The sequence below is a fragment of the Aegilops tauschii genome, chromosome 3 (genome assembly GCF_002575655.3).
Source record: "Aegilops tauschii subsp. strangulata cultivar AL8/78 chromosome 3, Aet v6.0, whole genome shotgun sequence".
NCBI lineage: Eukaryota > Viridiplantae > Streptophyta > Magnoliopsida > Poales > Poaceae > Aegilops > Aegilops tauschii.
In genome coordinates, this window is record NC_053037.3 from 186,874,966 (window position 1) to 186,898,419 (window position 23,454).

At 44.7% G+C, this 23,454-nt stretch overlaps 1 long non-coding RNA gene across 1 annotated transcript; it reads left to right on the plus strand.

Annotated features, from left to right (window-relative positions):
- The first annotated feature begins 16,172 nt into the window (after positions 1-16,172).
- Positions 16,173-18,918, plus strand: LOC120976613 (uncharacterized). Its single transcript, XR_006672023.1, has 2 exons — positions 16,173-16,846; positions 16,955-18,918. It is a non-coding gene; the product is annotated as an uncharacterized lncRNA (long non-coding RNA).
- Positions 18,919-23,454: the final 4,536 nt, after the last annotated feature.

A 23,454-nucleotide genomic window follows, 5' to 3' on the forward strand; every position in this document is an offset into this window, starting at 1 on the left:
GCAAATGTGATGTGACTCTTGTCAGATGGACGTCAGGTTGAGTCCATTAGAAGACTTTGATCACCAGTCATATGATTAGTGCAAAATACATAGTAAGACCATTTGGGCATTTTATCTTGCGCCCTACAAGATGTTTTAGGTCCCCAACAAAAGCATCGGACGCCTTTAATTTCCGGCTAGAGACCTTTCCCTGCAAAAGAGAGTTAAGTTTTCTTAACCACCCACATTTTCAGGGGTGGCTTCGAAGCAATGAGTCTAAGTGCAGCATCTGAGAACTTCGGCTTTGGAGCCCTAGCAAATAACCTTGCAGGAGGTGAATAGTACTCATATGAATAAGCAGAATAGTTCTTAGTCTTATGAACATAGCGGTTTGATGACACGCGCTCATATTCATAAGTTTGAGTATGATTTCCCTGCAAAACATTGGCGTTAGGGTGACTCAGGTGAGTCATGTGTCTGTATGAAGCCTTTGGGCCATATGAAGCCTTTGGTCTGGGGTTTGTCTTCTTCCCTTGTGGTGTCATGATGACACTCACAGGAAGATTCTCAAGACACTTTTTGGGCACCCAGATCTTCTTCATAGGTGGTCCATTCCTACAGTTAGTACCAATATACCTGGCAAACACTTCACCATTCTGATTCTTAAACAGTTTATAGTTTGCATCAAAGGATTCATCAGTGATAATTGGGTTAGCACAAGTGAAGCCAGATAAGGTGGATGGATCCACTGAAGGTCCCTTTGCAGCAACCCATGTGGTTTTGGGGTACTGCTCAGGCTTCCAGTAAGAGCCATCAACATTCATTTTCCTCTCGAACCCAACACCCTCTTTTCTAGGGTTTCGGTCCAGAATCTTCTTTTTGAGGACATCGCATAGTGTCTGATGCCCTTTGAGACTTTTGTACGTCCCTGTCTCAAGCAATGTCTTCAACCTAGCATTTTTATCAGCAATAGTAGTGACATCCTCAGCAGAGGGGTTAGTTACCACATCAACAGTTGAAGATATTGCACCAGTAGCAGTAGTAGAACATTCAGCAACAGAAGTAGCGTTATCAAGCTCAAGGCATTTTAGACATGGTAGTTCAAATCCTTCCTGAGCGGGACTGTTCTATTGAGCGCGAAGTGACTCATTCTCTTTTTGAAGATCTTCATGAGCCGCTCTCAATTTCTCAAGTTCTTGCTTCCTTTGAAGATAATCGTAGGAAAGCTTTTCATGAGTTGTTGAGAGCGTTTCATGACGACTTTCAAGTTCCTCGTACTTAACATGAAGCTTTTTTATGTCTTCAATTAAGGACTGAGATCAGGTCATTTCCGCGTCCAACAGGTCATCGCTTTTGTCTAACAGTTTTTTAATATGTTCCATAGCTTTCTGTTGTTCAGTTGCAATTTTAGCAAGTGTTTTGTAGCTGGGTTTGGATTCACAATCAGAGTCATCTTCGCTTGATGTTTGAAAGTAAGCATCACGTGAGTTTACCTTGGCACCACGTGCCATGAAGCAGTAGGTGGGAGCGGAGTCGTCCTTGTCATTAGCATCAACATTGGTGATGGAGCCATTGTCTTCAGTGTTGAAGATGGACTTGGCAACGTAGGCTGTAGCTAGAGCCAGACTTGCAACGCCAGAGTCGGACACCTCCTCAGACTCCACCTCCGCCTCCTCAGAAGCAAACTCCTCCTCTGAATCCATCTCCTTGCCAACAAAAGCACGAGCCTTGCCAGATGAGCTCTTCTTGTGTGATGAAGACTTCGATGAAGATTTGGAAGAAGACTTTGAGGATTTCTTCTTCTTCTTGTCATCAGAATCATATTCCTTACTCTTTTTCTTATTGTTGTTTTCATTGTCCCATTGTGGACACTCAGAGATGTAGTGACCAGGTTTCTTGCACTTGTGGCATGTTCTCTTCTTGTGGTCATGAGTAGAAGCTTCATCATTTCTTGAGCTGGATCGTGAAGACTTTCTGAAGCCTTTCTTCTTGGTGAACTTCTGGAACTTCTTCACAAGCATAGCAAGCTCCTTTCCAATGTCTTCAGGATCACCAGAACTGCAGACAGATTCTTCTTCAGATGAGGAAACAGCCTTTGCCTTCAAAGCGCGAGTTCGGGCACAGTTGGGACCATAGATGTCTCTTTTCTCAGATAGCTGAAACTCATGTGTGTTGAGCCTCTCAAGTATGTCAGGCAGATCGAGTGTCTTGAAGTCAGGGCATTCTTGAATCATCAGGGCTAGGGTGTCAAACGAGCTGTCAAGTGATCTCAGGAGTGTCTTGACGATTTCATGCTTGGTGATCTCAGTGGCGCCGAGAGCATGAAGCTCATTTGTGATGTCAGTGAGGCGATCAAACATGAGCTGGACATTCTCATTGTCGTTTCTCTTGAAGCGGTTGAAGAGGTTGCGAAGAACACTGATCCTTTGATCTCTCTGGGTTAAGACGCCTTCGTTGACCTTGGAGAGCCAGTCCCAGACTAGCTTCGAAGTTTCCAGAGCGCTCACACGGCCATACTGTCCTTTGGTCAGATGACCGCAGATGATGTTCTTCGCAGTAGAATCCAGTTGAACGAACTTCTTGACATCAGCAGGGGTGACACCTTCACCAGTCTTGGGAACGCCATTCTTGACGACATACCATAGATCGACATCAATGGCTTCATGATGCATGCGCATCTTATTCTTCCAGTTGGGGTAATCAGTGCCATCGAAGACAGGGCATGCAGCGGAGACTTTGATTATCCCTGCAGTCGACATAGCTAAAACTCCAGGTGGTTAAACCGAATCACACAGAACAAGGGAGTACCTTGCTCTGATACCAATTGAAAGTGCTAGTTATCGACTAGAGGGGGGTGAATAGGCGTTTTTTATGGAAGTCTTCAAAACATGGGAGTTTCAAAGACAAACAATAGAACCGAACCTATTAACATGCAGCGGAAGGTAGGCTACACTAGGCAAGCCATAGTCAAGTATTCAAAGAAGTGAAAGCACGAAGACTAATAGCAGCTAGGTAGTAATGATCAGGATGGAAGATAGTATGAAGCCAATCAGAACAAGTAGTTGTACACTGAAGTCAAACAGATAGTGCAAGCAGGCAATGACTTCACGAAGACAAACTGTAAGTAAAGAGAGGGAGAAGATATAACCAGTCTCTTGGTGAGGACAAGGATTTGTTGGACCAGTTCCAGTTGCTGTGACAACTGTACGTCTGGTTAGGGAGGCTGAGATTCAACTCAGAAGACCACGTCTTCACCTTATTCCCCTTGAGCTAAGGACACCCAGTCCTCGCCCAATCACTCTGGTAAGTCTCCAAGGTAGACTTCCGAACCTTCATAGACTTCATTCACCGGCGATCCACAATGACTCTTGGATGCTCAGAACGCGACGCCTAACCGGCTGGAGGATTCATAGTCCTTAAGTGTAACAAGTCTTCAGGTCACGTGGACAGAAAGACTTCAGTGATGCCTAACACTCTTTGGCTCTGGGTGTTTTGGGCTTTGTCCTCGCAAGGATTTCTCTCTCTCAAAAGCTTCGGAGGTGGGTTGCTCTCAAACGACAAAAGCCATGCACTAACTCTGGGCAGCCACCAATTTATGGTGTAGGGGGTGGGCTATTTATAGCCACTAGGCAACCCAACCTGATTTGTCCGAAATGACCCTGGGTCACTAAGGAACTGACATGCGTTCCAACTGTCAGATTTCAAACACACGCGACAGCTTGACTTGGGCTACAAGTAAAGCTGACTCATCCAGCTCTGGATAAGATTTGCTCTTATTGTCTTCGCTCGAAGACATAGGATTTGGTTGAACATCACTTCGGTCACTCTGACTTTGTTCACTTGGACCCCACTTAACAGTACGGTGGTTCCTATGACTCAACAAAGAAGAAAAGGAAACTACAAAACAACTATGTCTTTGCACTTCATAATCTTCATGTGAATGTCTTCTCGAGTCATAAGCTTCGATGTGATTGTCTTCACATACCACCATTGTCTTCAATGTCTTTATACATTTTTAGGGGTCATCTCCGGTAGGTAAACCGAATTAATGAGGGACTACTACCTGTGTTATCCTGCAATTCTCACAAACACATTAGTCCCTCAACCAGGTTTGTCGTCAATACTTCAAAACCAACTAGGGGTGGCACTAGATGCACTTACATGATGCCCTTGAGCTACTGATCAAGAGCAAGCAAGAGGCAGAGATCTTCAACGATCTACCCCTCTTTGACGTGGATATTCTGAACAACTTCATCGACGAGTGGTTTGATGACCCGAGCCTCGGCATAGATGATCTTCAGCTGCCAGTTGACATCAGCATCACCTTCCATAGAGCCATTGCTAATGAATTGGCCTTGACTCAGAAGATTGTTGAGCTAAAAAACAAAATTGATTATGAGAAGGCTCACTTCAAGAAGAACATGGCCAAGCTCAGCGTGGCAGATGTCCAGTTCTTCAAGCAGATGTTGCATGACCTCAAGGAAGAATTTCACAAGAAGCGTGATGAAGCTAAAGGCTCACGAGAGCGGATGAAATACTTCGCAGAGAAATGTGTTCAAGCATAGAATGAGGCTGAGAAGCGCAAGGCTCTTCGGCGTCCTGGCATCGACCCCAAGATGGCTGCCAAACAAAAGAAGAAGCCTGCTGAAGCCCAAACTGAAGCACCAATGCAGGAAGCACCTCGCATTGTCTTCCCTGCCAGCATGACAGGCTTGAAGCCTAAGGTCCCCTCAGCAGCTTCAGAGCTGAAGAAAACAAGGGCAGCTAAAGCCGAAGCCAAGAAGCGCAAGCACAAGAATGCTATTGATGGTGCCCCATCAACGAAGAAATTGAAGACAAAGTCTTCAAAGAAAGAGCGTGCTGCTGCCACAGAGCCCCTTGTTGTTGATCCCATTTCTGTTGCCCGTCCAGCCTCCACCAACCAAGAACGTCGCCTTGTGATCCACGAGCCTGCTTTCATAGAGGCTCCTGAAGATGAAGAAGTACCAGCTGTTGACCCCATCACAGCTGAAGACATTAGTCGTGATGACAATGTAGAAGATGATGAAGTCCTTCCTCAACTCGAGCACCAACTGGTATCATCGCCTGTTCTTATGAACAGCGAACTCATCAGCATTGGTCGTCCTTTGACGCCAATTGCTCAGGATGATTCGTGGGCTGATCGCCCTCAACAAGACACCCCCATTCATGATGAGACACCCAGAACTCCACCACCTCAAGTCAGCACTCCGGTGCTTGACGATGACAGCTACATGGTGCATACCACTCCATCACCACAGGCGTCTCCCGCTTCCCGCAGGCTTCGCAAAGGCCCTAGGCCACAGGTCACCGTGTCGAGCATTCCGGAAGGGGAAGCACAACAAAGCTCAGTAGCACGTCAAGTGTTTCCTGAAGCCACCCCTACTGCGAATGTCTCCGAGTCTGAAGCTAGTGCTGCTGAAGACATTCCGGCTGCATCAGCCGATGAAGAACAAGAAAGAACAGAAGAAGAAAGAGTTGTCACACCCCCTGCCACTAATGAAGTCATTCTCGAGGAGAATGTGACTGTGCCCGACCCTCTTGTCACTGAACAAACGGAGGTTGAAACTACTGAGGCGGCCACAAACAATGATGCTGAAGCCAATGACACTGTCATGGCTGAAGACCATGTGGCGCCTGAAGATAATGTGGTGATTGAAGCTCATGAGCAACCAGAAGCCAATGTGAATGATGATGCCACAGTTCCATCCCCTAGGCCACACACCATTGAACATGCCTATAATCGTGGTGAACTTGTCACAGTTCGGTGGCTCATCATGGTGCCTCCCACTGCTCTCGGACCTCAATATGACTATCATGTGGAGCAGAGGCCACAAGTTTAGAAGCCGAAACCAAGGCTGCCACGGCTTCCAGGTGCTGCTACATCGCTAGGATCTTTCAGCGTAAATAGCTTCAGAGCCCACAACACCTTCTTCGATAGCGCCAAGAATCCTTACCTGAAGCCAAAGATCTCATCTGATCGATTTTGGAGCTATCAGCAGCGCAGCTACTACTCCTGCATATTATACAATCAAGGGCGAATCTTTCCACACATGCGCCTTGACTGTGAAGCTATTGCTGGGCTGCCCTGTCTTGAAGAATCCCTTGACTGTTTTAGGGAGGTTGGTCTTCTGCCATTTGTCACGGACAAGGAGCACTGGAATGAAGAGCTTCTGCTGCAGTTCTATGCCACTCTTCACATTCGTGGCTACAACAGGGATCCGAAAACATGGATCCTTGAGTGGATGTCAGGGGATGTGCATCATGAAGCCAAAGCTCAAGACATCATCGAGCTGTCTTCCCTGCCCACTCCAGGTGAGCTCTATGAGCCTGGTTGTCAGCTACACCAAAATGAACTGCAGAGTATATTCCAGAAGCATGAGCCGAATATGAGCCAGATGCTCAGCATGATGAAGCCATTGCCTCAAGATGCTGACTATCCCAAGGAATTCTTTGTCAAAGACCTCGAGTACTTGCCCCGCACAGTGTATCATATACTGAGGCGTACTCTATGGCCAATCAAAGGATATTCTTCTGAAGCCAAACTAGAAGGAACAATGAAGACTTTGGTATTCTATATTGTCAATGGCATCAGATTCAATTCCCAGGATTTCTTCATCAGACAACTTGCTGCATCTGGGATTGATCTGTTTGGCTTGAAGTTTTATGCTCCATGGGTGATGCGCCTGATCAAACTCCATTCATCTGTTGACTATCAGCCCTCAGCGCGCAGCCATCTTGTTTTTCTGCCTGAGGTTGATCTGTTAGTTGAAGCCATCTACCCTGAGCCTGCCAAAGAACCCCTATATCTTCATAATGTTGATCGTCAAAGCTTCACGTAGTCAATAGAAGGAATTCATGTTCCCAATGCTACCACTACTGCTTATCCTCTGGCTGGAAATATGCATGTGCCTCATCGTGCAAACACCGAAGCCACTAACAGTACAATTGTTCAAAGGCCTCGGAAGCGTTCTCGTGTACTCAATGACCGAGAGCTTCTTGTTGCCTTACATCAGAAGCAGGATAAGCATCATGACTGGCTAAAGTGTCAGATGCAGAGTATCATGGTGGACGTCAATCACATAAGAAACTTGGCCACCAAGAACTCATTCGTAGCTCATGAAGCCTGTCGGCGGTCTTGGAAGAGTCTCACACTGCTATGCCCTGAAGAAGATCTTCGCGAAGATGGCTTCACAGAAGGCTTCAAATTTGACTCCAGACCTCCACGCAATGCAAGCTGGCGCCGCACTCCATCAATAGAAGATTCTGAGTATTCATCTTCGGGTGCAACTGTTGTTGCGAGAGTCGTCGATGAAGAAGACGACGCCACTTCACCAACCATGGCTGCACTGCATCTCGACACTGCACCAGGCCCTTCTGCACCACCAAACTCAAGCGTCGACCCTGCACCTTCATCTACTCCCGATGGGAACGAGTAGATGCTCTATGCTTCAAACCTTTTTGGTCCTTACTAACAAAAGGGGGAGAAGCATATGAGTTGATAGTCTTCAAGCGGGTCCTTATGGGTGGTTGCTATATTTTGCCAAGTGTTTACAACTCTCGTCTTTTGATACATTTGGTTCTTTGGGTTGTAACACTTAAACTTGATGGTCGTCTGCTACTTTTCTGTCAGTTTGTGATACGATGATAAATTCCGCATGAAGTCATTCCGCAGACGTCCATTTTTCATTATGCATGTCATTATCTTCGTTATATCTTTATATGCATGATGAATTGTCTTCATAAGTTGAAGAGGATCTCCACAAAGTAAAACCTGCCATGTGCATTTGCATTCAAAAGCAAACTACTTATATGCACATCTACAGGGGAGACTTTTGCCACTTATGAAGACAATGCTTTAATCCTTAAACTTTCACATACTTGTATCCCCATTGAAAACATCAACCAGTTTGTCATCAATCACCAAAAAGGGGGAGATTGTAAGTGCATGTAGTGCCACCCCTAGTTGGTTTTGGAGTATTGACGACAAATGGTTGAGGGACTAATCTGTTTGTGAGAATTGCAGGATAACACAGCTAGTAGTCCCACATTGATTCGGTTTACCTACCAGAGATGACCCCTAAAAATGTGTGAAGACACTGAAGACAATGGTGGTTTGTGAACATATTCACAACGAAGATTATGACTTGAGAAGACATTCACGAGAAGACTATGGAGTGCGAAGACATAGTTGTTTTGTAGTTTCCTTTTCTTCTTTGTTGAGTCATAGGAACCACCGCACTGTTAAGTGGGGTCCAAGTGAACAAAGTCAGAGTGACTGATGTGATGCTCAACCAAATCCTATGTCTTCGACCGAAGACAATGAGAGCAAATCTTATCCAGAGCTGGATGAGTCAGCTTTACTTGTAGCCCAAGTCAAGCTGTCACGTGTGTTGGAAATCTGACCGTTGGACACGTGTCAGTTCCTTAGTGACCCAGGGTCATTTCGGACAAATCAGGTCGGGTTGCCTCCTGGCTATAAATAGCCCACCCCCTACACCATGAATTGGTGGTTGCTCAGAGTTAGTGCACGACTTTTGTCGTTTGGGAGCAACCCACCTCCGAAGCAGTTGAGAGAGATCCTTGCGAGGACAAAGCCCAAAACACCCAGAGCCAAAGAGTGTTAGGCATCACTGAAGTCTTTCTGTCTGCGTGATCTGAAGACTTGTTACACTTGAGGACTGTGAATCCTCCGGCCGGTTAGGCGTCGCGTTCTGAGCATCCAAGAGTCATTCTGGATTGCCGGTGAACGAAGTCTGTGAAGGTTTGGAAGTCTACCTTGAAGACTTACCAGAGTGATTGGGCTAGGACTAAGTGTTCTTAGCTCAAGGGAATAAGGTGAAGGCGCGGTCTTCTGAGTTAAATCTCAGCCTCCCTAACCAGATGTACAGTTGTCACAGCAACTGGAACTGGTCCAACAAATCCTTGTCCTCACCAAGCAACTGGTTCTATCTCTTACCTCTCTTTACTTACAGTGTGTCTTCGTGAAGTCATTGCCTGCTTGCATGATCTGGTTGGCTTCACTGTGTGAAGACTGTTGTTGTTTGGCTTCATACTATCTTCCATCCTGATCCCTACTACCTAGCTGCTAATAGTCTTCGTGCTTTCACTTCATTGCTTACCTGACTATGGCTTGTCTAGTGTAGTCTACCTTCCGCTGCATATCAATAGGTTCATTTCTACTGTTTGTCTTCAAAGCCCCCGTGTTTTGAAGACTTTCATAAAAATCGCCTATTCAACCCCCCTCTAGTCGATAACTAGCACTTTCAGAACGCGTGCCCGAACGCAGCCCTCGCCGGGCAGCCGCCGCGTGTTGCGGAGGAAAGTGATGTGGTCTTCAAGGACGTTCGAGCCATCCCAGTCACCGGCCCGCTGGCGCGCCATGGGAGCTCGAGTTCAACGAAGGCGTGGCGCGGCGACAAGTGTGCAAGCCTGCGGCGAAGCAGCGGCGCGGCAGAGAGGATGGGCTCGGTGACGACGGGCCGCGGCAGCACTTCGGCACGGTGTGGGAGTGCGGCAGCAGCGAAGGAGAAGAGGAGGAAGAAAATGGTGAACGGAGAGGAGGGCGTGCGTGCTAGCGCCGCTCCCCTCCTCCCCCTACTTATAGCCCTTGGCTGCGAAGCCGAGGGGACGGGGCGTGGGGATCGTGGGATTAACTGTGCCCGCGGCCCCACGACCCCGCATTTACCGCGCGGTAACGGCGCGAAGTAATTGCGCCACGGCATCATAACCGTGCGCCTCGGCAGCACCGGATCCGCGCGCGCGTCGTGGCCCGGTAGTGGCGGGCCCCAGCCTGCGGCGATGTCCCGTCGAGCGCGTGAGCTAGCAGGCCGGCCCGGCTGGCTAGCGTCGCTTGGCACGCAGGCAGCGGGCGGCAAGCCTGGCACCTGGCTGGCGCGCCATCGGGCTCCCGCCGCGACGTTTCGAATTCATCAGGCGGCCCGCCTCGCCACGGCCGGCTCCTAGCAGTCGGCGCTCCAGAAGACGGACAAAGCAAGATCGATCAGACCACTCAGAGTAGGAAGCTGCTGAAGCTCCTCGCCTTTTCAGCCGCGGCGCCCCACCAGCTTCGGGGACTACTGTCGGAGTAAATGACCATGGGTAGCCTCATCCGCTCCCCATGACGATTCAAAACATCGGGGCTGGCTACGCCCCTCAAGCCTCGAAGACGAAGAGCCGCCTTCTCAGGGCCGGCTGGTCCAAGCGGCCGGCTGCAGGAAGGCAGCAGTTCCCAGAAGACCGCCTTAAGGTGGGCCGACTCCTACTAGGCGGCCTCCAGAGAGGCCGGCTCCCAGAAGGCGGCCCTCCTTCGCCCCTTGAAGTTTGCACCACATTAAGACAACGAGACGGGGCGTGGCTACAGTGCATCCTGCCACCCCCGAATCCCGGGCCGAGCGTGGCCACAGTGCAGCGTACCGGGCGGACATCCCTCGCCGGCGCGGCACTGTTGCCATGCAGCCAATGACATCACCCATGGCAGAGAAGGCCACGCTCCCACTACGGGCTGTCGGTACGGCCTGCCGGCGGCGGGCCCTACCTGCCCGTGAGAAGCAAGAAGGCGGCGAGCTCCGACCAGTCGGCGTAGGGGAGGCCGACTCCTAGCAGGCGGCCCTCCGCCTCCCTCAAAGTCTGTGCGCCATTAATCAGAAGAGACGGGGAGTGGCTATAGTGAACGCCCGCCAGGCGGCGGTACTGTAGCCAAGCCTTTCCCGACAAAGCACACATCATCCGTGGCATTGCCACAGTACTGAGCATCCGGCAGGACCCGCAAGCGGCGGGCGCGGCCTGTCGGAGACGTACGAGACATCCGACAGGGCCCACCAGCCGGCGGGCCCCAGCGGCCGGCGGAGAAGCCGGCGACCACAGACACGGACGGCTGGGTCCTACACCCAGCCAGATTACCTTTGTACCCCTGGGGGGCAGGCCTATATAAACCCCCAGGACACCCATGCAAAGGGTTTAGACCTTAGTTCACCCACACATACACATAGAGAGAGGAAGCTGGGGCTAGCCTTGCTCTTCTTCCCCTCTAGAGAAACAGCTCAAGGAGCAAGCTTGTAGCCACCATTGTTGCTTGAGTGATCATGCGGAGACCCCGCAGAGTAGGAGTAGGGGTGTTATCTCCTAGGAGAGCCCCGAACCTGGGTAAGATTTGCTGGCGGGCTTGTTTGCGCCTTATCCCGTTTCCTGGCACTGGCGACGTATTATTAGCCCCCTCCATGATAAGCCATCCTTTGGCATATGTCGCACGACACCCCCGATACCCGGTCATATAGGGACAAAGTGGGGGAGGGGGCAATTGGGTGTTTTTTTTCTTATCTCTTCTGTCCGGACAGTGAATGGGTTATCTGATTGGACGTCTGAGGAGTCCGTTTGTAGATGCGCCTAGTTTTTGTATTGTTCGACGTCTTGCTTCAGCGGCATCGACGATGACGATGAGTAAAGAAGCTCCAATCCTTACCCGACGAGGCGATCGGCTCTATGGTTGGTGATGGGTTTGGACTAGCTTGTTCAAGTGGGGATGTCATGGCGGCGACATCTTTGTGGTGGTCTCATGTCCTCGGGATCCGTTGTTGGGACGGCGTCTGCTCCAGTGTCGGGGCGAAGCTCGGGAAGTAATCGAGAAGCGGGTGCAAGTACTGGTCTGCATCAATGGCATTTGGAAGACGGGACGTGTGTTGTATTCCTGGTTCGTAGTTGGCATTTGCCAGTTTAGTCATGCGAGGGTGCCATATCTGGAGTTTGATGGCGTGTCTGGGGTTCTGCCCCAGTCAGATTCTTTTAACGGCAATGGCTTCGACTCTGCTAAACTATTTTGGAGGTATGTAAAGTTGCATGTCAATGAAAGAGTTGCATCGAGCTAAGTGAAGAAGTGATCTGTCGCCATTTCTTTTTTGTGATTTTTGCCGTGGTGCCGGAGACGGGTGACACATGTTGGAGTCCTGCTCAGGGGTGTGTCGACCTTGATTATAATTTTCTTTCTTTGTTGATGATCCTTTATGCAAAGGTTAGCATGCTGCTATCTTTTTCAGTTTTGTCAAGTTGGTGTCTACATAGCTTCTACCTTGATCTTTATTTTATGAACGAGACACATATTACCATGAAAAAAACTTAAATATCTATTCCTAAAAAAAAACCTTAAATGTCTGTTCATTTTGGTCATCTACGGTTATCCTACAGATTTCTTGGAAGGTGTGCCTTCATGAACTACCTTTTTTTAGAGGACTTTATGAACTACTTACCCCGTCCTTAACAATTTTTACTAGTAGTTGCATGTTGGGTTACAAAGTGCAGTTGAAGATAAGTTACAACGCTTGTAGGTGCAAGTTAGGGATACACATGTAACTATCGCATAACATGTATTGTTTGAGTCAGGGTTGGTCATGCAATGGTTGCACAAGTTTTATTGGAAGAAAAGAACCTAAAGTGAAAAACAACTCACTAAAGGGACGACTTAGCATGTTGCTTTCACCCTGTGAAGGAAAAAAATACTCACATTCCCTCACCCAACACTGTCATCGGCAATGCACAATAAGTACACACACTCGCTTCCCTCCCTCCTCTCTAGTTGCACGCATATGACACCTCTTACAGTTACATGTCATGTTATAAAGTGCAATTGCAGTCTAGCTACATGCAAGTTGAGGGTGGACATTCAACTATCACAGAACATGTAAAACAAACAACAAAAAATAAAAATATAGGTGTATCAAAATAGGAAAAATTTAAAAATAAAAACATTATAAAATTAATAATAAACCCAACTACAAAGTCGCACCTCATAGTGAAAATTTTTATTCATGACTAAAAACTAGTAAAAGATATTCTAAATCTCAAATTCTTTACTGTGTCAACATGGTGAAATTAAAAGAAATATAAAATAAAGAATTAAAAGGAATAAATAGATAAAAAAATGTGTGCAACTGTGAGCGCGAAGGTGGGGTGTTGTCCCAAAAAAAGGAAAAATGAGAGGAAAATATATGTAAAACCTAGAGAAAAACTATAATGCAACTCTAGTTCTGCATGAGACTATGGTTACATATGAGGTATGAAGGTGGCGCTCCTTGCACAAATGAAATAAAAAGGAAGGAAGTGATAAGTAAAATCCCTGTACAACTTAAGTTACAGGTAGAATGAGTGGGGCATCATGGGAAAAATGAAAAGGTAAAAACTGAAGAAAAAACCGACATAATAGCACTTCAAGTGTGGAGACTTAGTCCTATTCTTAAATCTCAACTTTATTACTCCCTCCGATCCATAATAGTGTCGCAGTTTTGTTCAAAATTGCGACAACTGTTATGGATCAGAAATAGTATTATCTATACAAAAGTGGAAATGGGAACAAAAAAGGGAAAATAAAATAGAAAACAGAACAAAAAAAGTAAAAAAAATATATCTTGCAAAACGGAAAAGCCAAGAACTCTGGCCCTTCCAGGCTTGATCCCCCGGTACAATCTAGTCCACAGTAGCCCAGATCAACGAGAAAATGAAAATATTAAAGAAGAAAAAATGACAAAAGAGCCCAGTTGGCTTCGTGTAAAGAAAAGGCCCAAGGACGTAGGCAACCTGGAGCGCCACCGCGGGAGCTAGATATATGCTCCTATCTCCTGAAGTTTTTCCCTTCGCGTGGGTAATGGCCGACCCTTTTTTTTTCTTCATTCGCTAGCTCCTTGCTCGGTTTCCATCCAAGGCGTCTATTCGATGTAGGATCTTGTTGGTTTTCTGAGGGTTTTTTTTTATAGTTTTTTAACCTTTTCCTTCATTTCTTCTGTTTTCTTGCAGCACCCCTGGAGCGCCCCCGCGGGAGCTAGATATATACTCCTCTCACCTGAAGTTTTTCCCGTCGAGTAGGTAATGGATGGCCTTTTTTTTTCTCCATTTGCTAGCTCCTTAATCATGTTCCCATCCAAGGCATCTGTTCGCTGTAGGATCTCCTTGGTTTTCTAAGTTTTTTTTATAGTTTTTTTTACTTTTCCTTCATTTTTCTATTTTCTTTGTTTCTTTCTCAATTTTCTTGTTTTTTTGGGTTTCTTTGTTTCTTTCTCACGAAAATTGTTTTCCACTCTTTTGCATTGGTTTCTTTTCTCTAGTTTTTATTTGTGTCTTCCTCGGTTTTCATCAGGTTTTTTTTCTTTGTTTCTTTTCACCGCTTCTACTTTTTTTTCTTTTGATTTTTGTTTGGTTTTCTTATTTTTCATCGGTTTTCTATTGTTTGTTGTTATACTTCTTTTTTTGTTTACTTCATGGCTTTCATCTTTTTTTCTTCACATTTTTTCTATGTTTTTTGTTTCTTTCCAAGGTTTTTGATGGTTTTTTTGTGTTTCTTTGTCTCTTTATCGATCTTCACTGTTTCCCATTACTTTTGCACTTGTTTCTTTGTTTCTCTTTTTTGTTTTGTTTCTTTTTCGGTTTTCATTGTTCTTTTTTGTTTGTTTTGGTTTTCATTTTGTATTTTTCTTATATGTCATGATATTTTTTCTAATACACATTTTTAATACATGATCAACTTTTTTTCTATACACATTTTTGTAGTTTTTCAATTGCTTCATTAACATTTTCCAGACGCAAGATTAGTTTTTATTAATATATGGTCAATTATTTTTTACACACACTTTAAAACTTTTAAATGCTTGATTAACATTTTTTAAATACAAAATTAACATTTTTAATACCTGGCCAACATTTTTTCTATACATATTTAACATTTTTTAAGTTCTCCATTGATATTTTTTAAATACTTGTTTAACATATTTTTTCAAATGCTTGATTGACATTTTCTAGATACACGATCAACTTTTTTCACACACATTGTATATGTTTTGTATACATTTTTCACATACGTGAGAAACGTTTTCTTTTATACACATTTAACATTTTTCAAATGCTTGGTTAATATCTCTCATTTATGCACGCATGCTAAAAAGTTTTGGATTGCAGCAAGGCATAGGTTTGATTTTCGCCAGCGAAGGTTGCACCCAGAAACATGGTCTCGGGATATTTTGCTAGATCCGATGTTCTTAAAGGACTCAAGTTGCAAAATTATCACGACTATGCATGCCATGTGGTCATCACGGAACCGGTGGACACACAATGAAGATGGTCATGATCCGGTTTAAGCGATCAAAGGAGTTCATGAAACCCTTTCCATCCTTGACATTCCATTGCCGTGTAGGATGCATGGGACGCAATGTTGGAGACAATTGCAGGCAGGATGGATCACCATCAACACTGACAGATCAATGTTATGTCGGGTGGAGCGGGCGGCGTGGCCCGGACTCACCTAGAATTTCTTGGTGCATGGTGTAAGTCCTTGCCGGGAGTTTCCACCCCAATCGTGGACGGACTGCTGGCTATGAGAGAAGGGTGATCTTCGCCCATTTACGCGGGTATTCACATGTGATCCTAGAGGTTGACTGCATGGATATTGTCAACCTATGGAACTCGCGTCAAAATTTACGTTCAATTGCAGCACCTATCTTACAAGATTTGGAGAATAAAGTGCCTAGTTTTTCCTCGTTTTCGGTTCATCATGTTGGTAGGGACCTGAATTCCCGACCCATCAATGTGCTCAGCGTGCTTGTACACTTGAGGGTACGAATAGTTACCTCGATCAAAGCCCAAATTTTCTCATTAGTAGCCTACGGGCAGATTGTAACCAGATGATAGTTCGTTGAATAAAGTCCCAATTCGATGCAAAAGAAATGCTTGGTTAATATGTTTCGAATACATGGTCAACATTTTTAGACATATTTTAAATATTTTTTAAATGCTTGATTACCATTTTTTTAATACAAGATTAACATTTTTTGAATACATACCCAACATTTTTCTACAACTTTTTGAACATTTAAATACTTGATTAAAATATTTCAAGTACAAGTTTGACATTTTTTAATACACGGTCAACATATTTTTATACACATTTAACATTTTATAAATGCTTGATTAATACTCCTTCCGTCCCAAATTAACACATTTTCAAATTCTTAATTATTTTTTAAAAATGATCAATTGTTTTCACATAAATTGTATATATTTTTTTGTATACACAAGAAACATTTTGTAATACACTTTACATTTTACAAATGTTTGGTTAACATTGTTTAAGTGTTTTATATAAAGTATTTTTATAAATATATTTATTTAAAATATTTGGATTTGTAAACAAAAGTAAAAGAACATCAAAAGAACAAAAAAACGAGGCCATTGTCTCCCATGCGCCTGGCAAGCATATCTCTACTACTAATGGAGCAGTTGGTAGTCTCCGTTCCGAGTTTTTTTCGTCTCACCTCCCACCTTCATCTGGTTTTATTTCGTCTGGCTTATTTTCGTCTCACCTCCCACCACCATCTTCTCACAATGGTTTTTTCACCCTCCCAATAAAAACTTTCCTAACCTTTTTAAACTTTCTTAACCAGACACGTTACAAACATGCAGGGACTGATTCTTTTCCGATCCACCTCGATCTCCTTCCCGATCCATTCTGGATTCTGGTTTTGCTTTGCAAACCCAACCCCCACCCGATCTGCAGTGATTCTCTCTTCGTCTGTCACGTGATCCCTTCGTCTGTCCCTCCTTTGCGCGACTCTTTCTTTTCTTCTCTTCTCTTGCATTGGAATCTCGATCCACAAAAAGGCGGCGGCATGGCGAGGAGGTATGAAGGACGGCGACATCCATACTTGCCTCCTCGACGCTGGACTCTAGTGTGAGCAGCAGCACGGTACCTCCAGGCGAGGGAAGCTCGTCCCCACAGGTCTCCTCCTCCACACGACACGTTAGTCCGCCTCCTCCTCCTCCAGAAGCAGACTTCGCCGTCGGCCCGCCTCCATTCATCACTAATGATCTGGAGGTAAGTCTTGAATCACCACAGATTTATTCTTTACAAACCTAACCTCTGCCCGATCTGGATCAAGCGGTTGCCTCATGTCCGTCCTGTCCCTTGTGCCAACCATGGAAGAGAGAATGAGCGAGAGCAGAGAGGAGCGTTGTGAGTCATGGGGATCCCTGCATCTGTGGTGGTCGTCGAGACAAGGAAGAGTAGTCGGACGTGAAACAGATGAGAGGGACATCACGCCTTGGCTCGTCTTCCTCTACTCCTTGTGCGGCTCTCCACACGATTCCGCATCTGCAAGGTTGGTGAGTACAGCTTCAGCCTCGTTGCCATGGACGACGAGGTCTGCCTCGTCGCCATGGACGGCAAGGTCTGCCTCGTCGGGGCGACCACACGCCGGTACACACATATACATACCAAGATCGTTATTGATCTATCCATACAATTTTATATCCTGTTGATGCTGATCAACACATTTACAAATCTTCAGAGTTGTGCTTTGAAAGTGAGGAACATGTAAAGAAGCTTCTCAATCAAATCTGGAGATGATTTCTTGGGCATAATTCCTAATGCATATACAATATGGATTTGCTGTCAGGAGTTGTAAAGGAGCTTTACAATCAAACCTCGAGATGATTTGTTAGGCATAATTCCTAATGCATATAAAATATGGTATGACCTCCTCATGGATTTGTTGTCAGGAGTTAATGTATTTTTTCTGGACAGAAGCATGGGCCCACAACTTACTTGAAGTAAAATTTAAATTTAGCTTGGACACCTATATTCTGATTCTTTATGAGTTGTAGGGTCATTTTAATTTTGTAGGACGAAATATCAAAAGAATGCCTCTCATCACCGTACCCATGCACAGGAGGACCGTTGCTGACGTCTAACCGTTTTCCTATCCCCTCCTCTCTTTGTTTTGTTAAATCCATGACGCGTGAGTTTTAATATTCACATGTCACACTCCAATCTAGCTCAATGTAATTAGTATTGCCCTTCATGTCACTTTGCCCATGTTTGTTTATATATGCATGCCCCTGTTGCTGTCAAGAGTTGATATTTATTAATCTTCATTCATGAGCTTATTTGGTGGAATTTACACTTGAACAGAATTTCATATTGTCAAGGAAAGAATAATTTGGCTTTTGGAGGCAATTTCATATCTGGATTAGTGCATAAGTTATTCATGTTCTTGAGTTCTTTGAATAAAAAATCACAAGATATAGTACTAATTATTTCAAGTTTTATTCTTGTCTTACTGGAATTCTAAACATGCTAAGGTTGTTAGCTCATCGTGTGGTGGATTTGTTTTTTGGGAATCTTCTCACATACTATGTTTGAGTGCTTTTGTTCTTTTGTTCTCGAGTTCTTCTGGTGGGGGAATCAGAAGTTCAATGTGATAGATCTCAATCAATCCAGCCTCCGGTAAAAGAAAGCAAGTAGTACATATCTACCCATACAAGTTGAATATCAATGACCCAGACAACGGTGTACCAATCTGTTGGAGCCTCTTTGGTGTCCAGAATTTTGGTGACCTCGGCGGTTCACCCATTTTTTTGTTATCCCTACTTTGTATAATTTTGTCTTGGTGTAGTTTCGGCACCAGTTCGTGTCAAAGGCGATTTTAATCAGGTGGAGAGTAATGGAGAAGGATGCATGCATTCAAATTTACTGTGTGATACATGTTCTGTATATGCAGAAGATATGCCCTGAGTGCAGTGCTTTGCATGCTATTCTCTTTGAATTTTTTTTCCTCAGGTGAATCCATATTGTACCTCTACCTGGGCTGCAATTTTGGTGCTACCGTTTGCATGCAACAACACCAATAACCTAGGTTACTAGTCCAGCGTACATGCGAACAAGCAGGCAACAACGCCAAGAACCTGGGTTATACTCCAGCCTACATGCAAGCAAGTAGGCATGGCTCCGACGCGCGGCCTGATTAGTGTTAACCACATGTATGATCCATAATTGATATACATATATACTTGTCAATCATATGTGTATCGGCAGTATATGGACAGCTTCTTAATTGGTCAACCAATTCCTGTACTTTTACAAATGCAAATAAATTTGCCAGTGAGTTATTGCAAGGAATTAATACCATGGTAGCGGTCTTGCAATGGAAGCAAAAAAATTATAAAGCACATTATTGACTTGTTCCCTGTCCATCACAATTGAAGCAAAACAATAGGTTAAAAGGCTACTCCAAATTTATTAGAAGCAAAATATCTACAACTATTACATGTATGCAATTTGGGGCAGTTCAGCTTCCAGTGACCAGTCCCTTTGCAGTAGAAGCACTCAGTTTCAGGCTTAGGTCCAGACTTGGGCTTCTTCCCTTGAGCAGCAACTTGCTTGTTGTTTTTCTTGAAGTTCCCCTTCTTCACTTTGCCATTTTTCTTGAAACTAGTGGTCTTGTTAACCATCAACACTTGATGCTCCTTCTTGATTTCTACCTCCGCAGCCTTTAGCATTGCGAAGAGCTCGGGAATTGTCTTTTCCATCCCTTGCATATTATAGTTCATCATGAAGCCTTTATAGCTTGGTGGCAATGATTGAAGAACTTTGTCAATGACACTATCATCAGGAAGATTAACTCCCAGCTGAGTCAACTGGTTATGATACCCAGACATTTTGAGTATATGTTCACTGACAGAACTATTCTCCTCCATTTTGCAGCTATAGAACTTGTTGGAGACTTCATATCTCTCAACTCGGGCATTTGCTTGAAATATTAACTTCAACTCCTGGAACATCTCATATGCTCCATGACGTTCAAAACGTTTTTGAAGTCCCGATTCTAAGTTGTAAAGCATGGCACACTGAACTATCGAGTAGTCATCAGCTTTGCTCTGCCAGACGTTCATAACGTCCGGAGTTGCTCCTGCAGCGGGTCTTGCACCTAGCGGTGCTTCCAGGACGTAATTCTTCTGTGCAACAATGAGGATAATCCTCAAGTTACGGACCCAGTCCGTGTAGTTTCTACCACCTTCTTTCAACTTAGCTTTCTCTAGGAACGCATTAAAATTCAAGGGAACGGTAGCACGGGCCATTGATTTACAACAACATAGATATACAAAAAAGAACTACCAGGTACTAAGTTCATGATAAATTAAAGTTCAATTAATCATATTACTTAAGAACTCCCACTTAGATAGACATCTCTCCAGTCATCTAAATAATCACGTGATCCATATCAACTAAACCATGTCCGGTCATCACGTGAGATGGAGTAGTTTTCAATGGTGAACATCTCTATGTTGATCATATCTACTATATGATTCACGTTCGACCTTTCGGTCTCAGTGTTCCAAGGCCATATCTGCATATGCTAGGCTCGTCAAGTTTAACCCGAGTATCATGCATGTGAAAAACTGGCTTGCACCCGTTGTATGTGAACTTAGAGCTTATCACACCCGATCATCACGTGGTGTCTCGGCACGACGAACTGTAGCAACGGTGCATACTCAGGGAGAACACTTATACCTTGAAATTTAGTGAGGGATCATCTTATAATGCTACCGCCGTACTAAGCAAAATAAGATGCATAAAGGATAAACATCACATGCAATCAAAATATGTGACATGATATGGCCATCATCATCTTGTGCCTTTGATCTCCATCTTCAAAGCACCATCATGATCTCCATCGTCACCGGCTTGACACCTTGATCTCCATCGTAGCGTCGTTGTCATCTCGCCAACTATTGCTTCCACGACTATCGCTACCGCTTAGTGATAAAGTAAAGCAATTACACAACGATTGCATTTCATACAATAAAGTGACAACTATAAGGCTCCTGCCAGTTGCCGATAACTTTTACAAAACATGATCATCTCATACAACAATTTATATCTCATCACGTCTTGACCATATCACATCACAACATGCGCTGCAAAAACAAGTTAGACGTCCTCTACTTTGTTGTTGCAAGTTTTACGTGGCCGTGTGCGGTGCCCCCCTCCACCATATTATACCTCGATAATATCGTAGCGGTGCTTAGGCGAAGCCCTGCGTCGGTAGAACATCATCATCGTCACCACGCCGTCGTGCTGACGAAACTCTCTCTCAACACTCGGCTGGATCGGAGTTCGAGGGACGTCATCGAGCTGAACGTGTGCTGAACTCGGAGGTGCCGTGCGTTCGGTACTTGATCGGTCGGATCGTGAAGACGTACGACTACATCAACCGCGTTGTGATAACGCTTCCGCTTTCGGTCTACGAGGGTACGTGGACAACACTCTCCCCTCTCGTTCCTATGCATCACCATGATCTTGTGTGTGCGTAGGAATTTTTTTGAAATTACTACGTTCCCCAACAGTGGCATCCGAGCCTGGTTTTATGCGTTGATGCTATGCACGAGTAGAACACAAGTGAGTTGTGGGCGATATAAGTCATACTGCTTACCAGCACGTCATACTTTGGTTCGGCGGTATTGTGAGATGAAGCGGCCCGGACCGACATTACGCGTACGCTTACGCGAGACTGGTTTCACCGTTGAGAGCACTCGTTGCTTAAAGGTGACTGGCGGGTGTCTGTCTCTCTCACTTTAGTTGAACCGAGTGTGGCTACGCCCGGTCCTTGCGAAGGTTAAAACAGCACCAACTTGACAAACTATCGTTGTGGTTTTGATGCGTAGGTAAGAACGGTTCTTGCTAAGCCCGCAGCAGCCATGTAAAACTTGCAACAACAAAGTAGAGGACGTCTAACTTGTTTTTGCAGGGCATGTTGTGATGTGATATGGTCAAGACATGATGCTATATTTTATTGTATGAGATGATCATGTTTTGTAACCGAGTTATCAGCAACTGGCAGGAGCCATATGGTTGTCGCTTTATTGTATGCAATGCAATCACCATGTAATTGTTTTACTTTATCACTAAGCGGTAGCGATAGTCGTAAAAGCAATAAGTTGGCGAGACGACAACGATACTACGATGGAGATCAAGGTGTCGCGCCGGTGACGATGGTGATCATGACGGTGCTTCGGAGATGGAGATCACAAGCACAAGATGATGATGGCCATATCATATCACTTATATTGATTGCATGTGATGTTAATCTTTTATGCATCTTATCTTGCTTTGATTGACGGTAGCATTATAAGATGATCTCTCACTAAAATTTAAAGATAAAAGTGTTCTCCCTGAGTATGCACCATTGCAAAAGTTCTTCGTGCTGAGAGACCACGTGATGATCAGGTGTGATAGGCTCTACGTTCAAATACAACGGGTGCAAAACAGTTGCACACGCGGAATACTCAGGTTAAACTTGACGAGCCTAGCATATGCAGATATGGCCTCGGAACACGGAGACCGAAAAGTCGAGCGTGAATCATATAGTAGATATGATCAACATAGTGATGTTCACCGTTGAAACTACTCCATCTCACGTGATGATCGGACATGGTTTAGTTGATATGGATCACGTGATCACTTAGAGGATTAGAGGGATGTCTATCTAAGTGGGAGTTCTTAAGTAATATGATTAATTGAACTTAAATTTATCATGAACTTAGTCCTGATAGTATTTTTGCAAATTATGTTGTAGATCAATAGCTCGCGTTGTTGCTTCCCTGTGTTTACTTTTTGATATGTTCCTAGAGAAAATTATGTTGAAAGATGTTAGTAGCAAAGATGCGGATTGGATCCGTGATCTGAGGATTATCCTCATTGCTGCACAGAAGAATTATGTCCTTGATGCACCACTAGGTGACAGACCTATTGCAGGAGCAGATGCAGACGTTATGAATGTTTGGCTAGCTCAATATGATGACTACTTGATAGTTTAGTGCACCATGCTTAAACGGCTTAGAATCGGGACTTCAAAGACGTTTTGAACGTCATGGACCATATGAGATGTTCCAGGAGTTGAAGTTAATATTTCAAGCAAATACCCGAGTTGAGAGATATAAAGTCTCCAACAAGTTCTATAGCTAAAAGATGGAGGAGAATAGCTCAAGCAGTGAGCATGTGCTCAGATTGTCTGGGTACTACAATCGCTTGAATCAAGTGGGAGTTAATCTTCCAGATAATATAGTGATTGACAGAATTCTCTAGTCACCATCACCAAGTTAGTAGAACTTCGTGATGAACTATAGTATGCAAGGGATGACAAAAGTAATTCCCGAGCTCTTCGTGATGCTGAAATCGACGAAGGTAGAAATCAAGAAAAACATCAAGTGTTGATGGTTGACGAGACCACTGGTTTCAAGAGAAGGGCAAAGGGAAGAAGGGGAACTTCAAGAAGAACGACAAGCAAGTTGCTGCTCAAGTGAAGAAGCCTAAGTCTGGTCCTAAGCCTGAGACTAAGTGCTTCTACTGCAAAGGGACCGGTCACTGGAAGCGGAACTACCCCAACTATTTGGTGGATAAGAAGGATGGCAAAGTGAACAAAGGTATATTGGATATACATGTTATTGATGTGTACTTTACTAGTGTTTATAGCAACCCCTCGGTATTTGATACTGGTTCAGTTGCTAAGAGTAGTAACTCGAAACGGGAGTTGCAGAATAAACAGAGACTAGTAAAAGGCGAGGTGACGATGTGTGTTGGAAGTAGTTCCAAGATTGATATGATCATCATCGCACACTCCCTATACTTTCGGGATTACTGTTGAA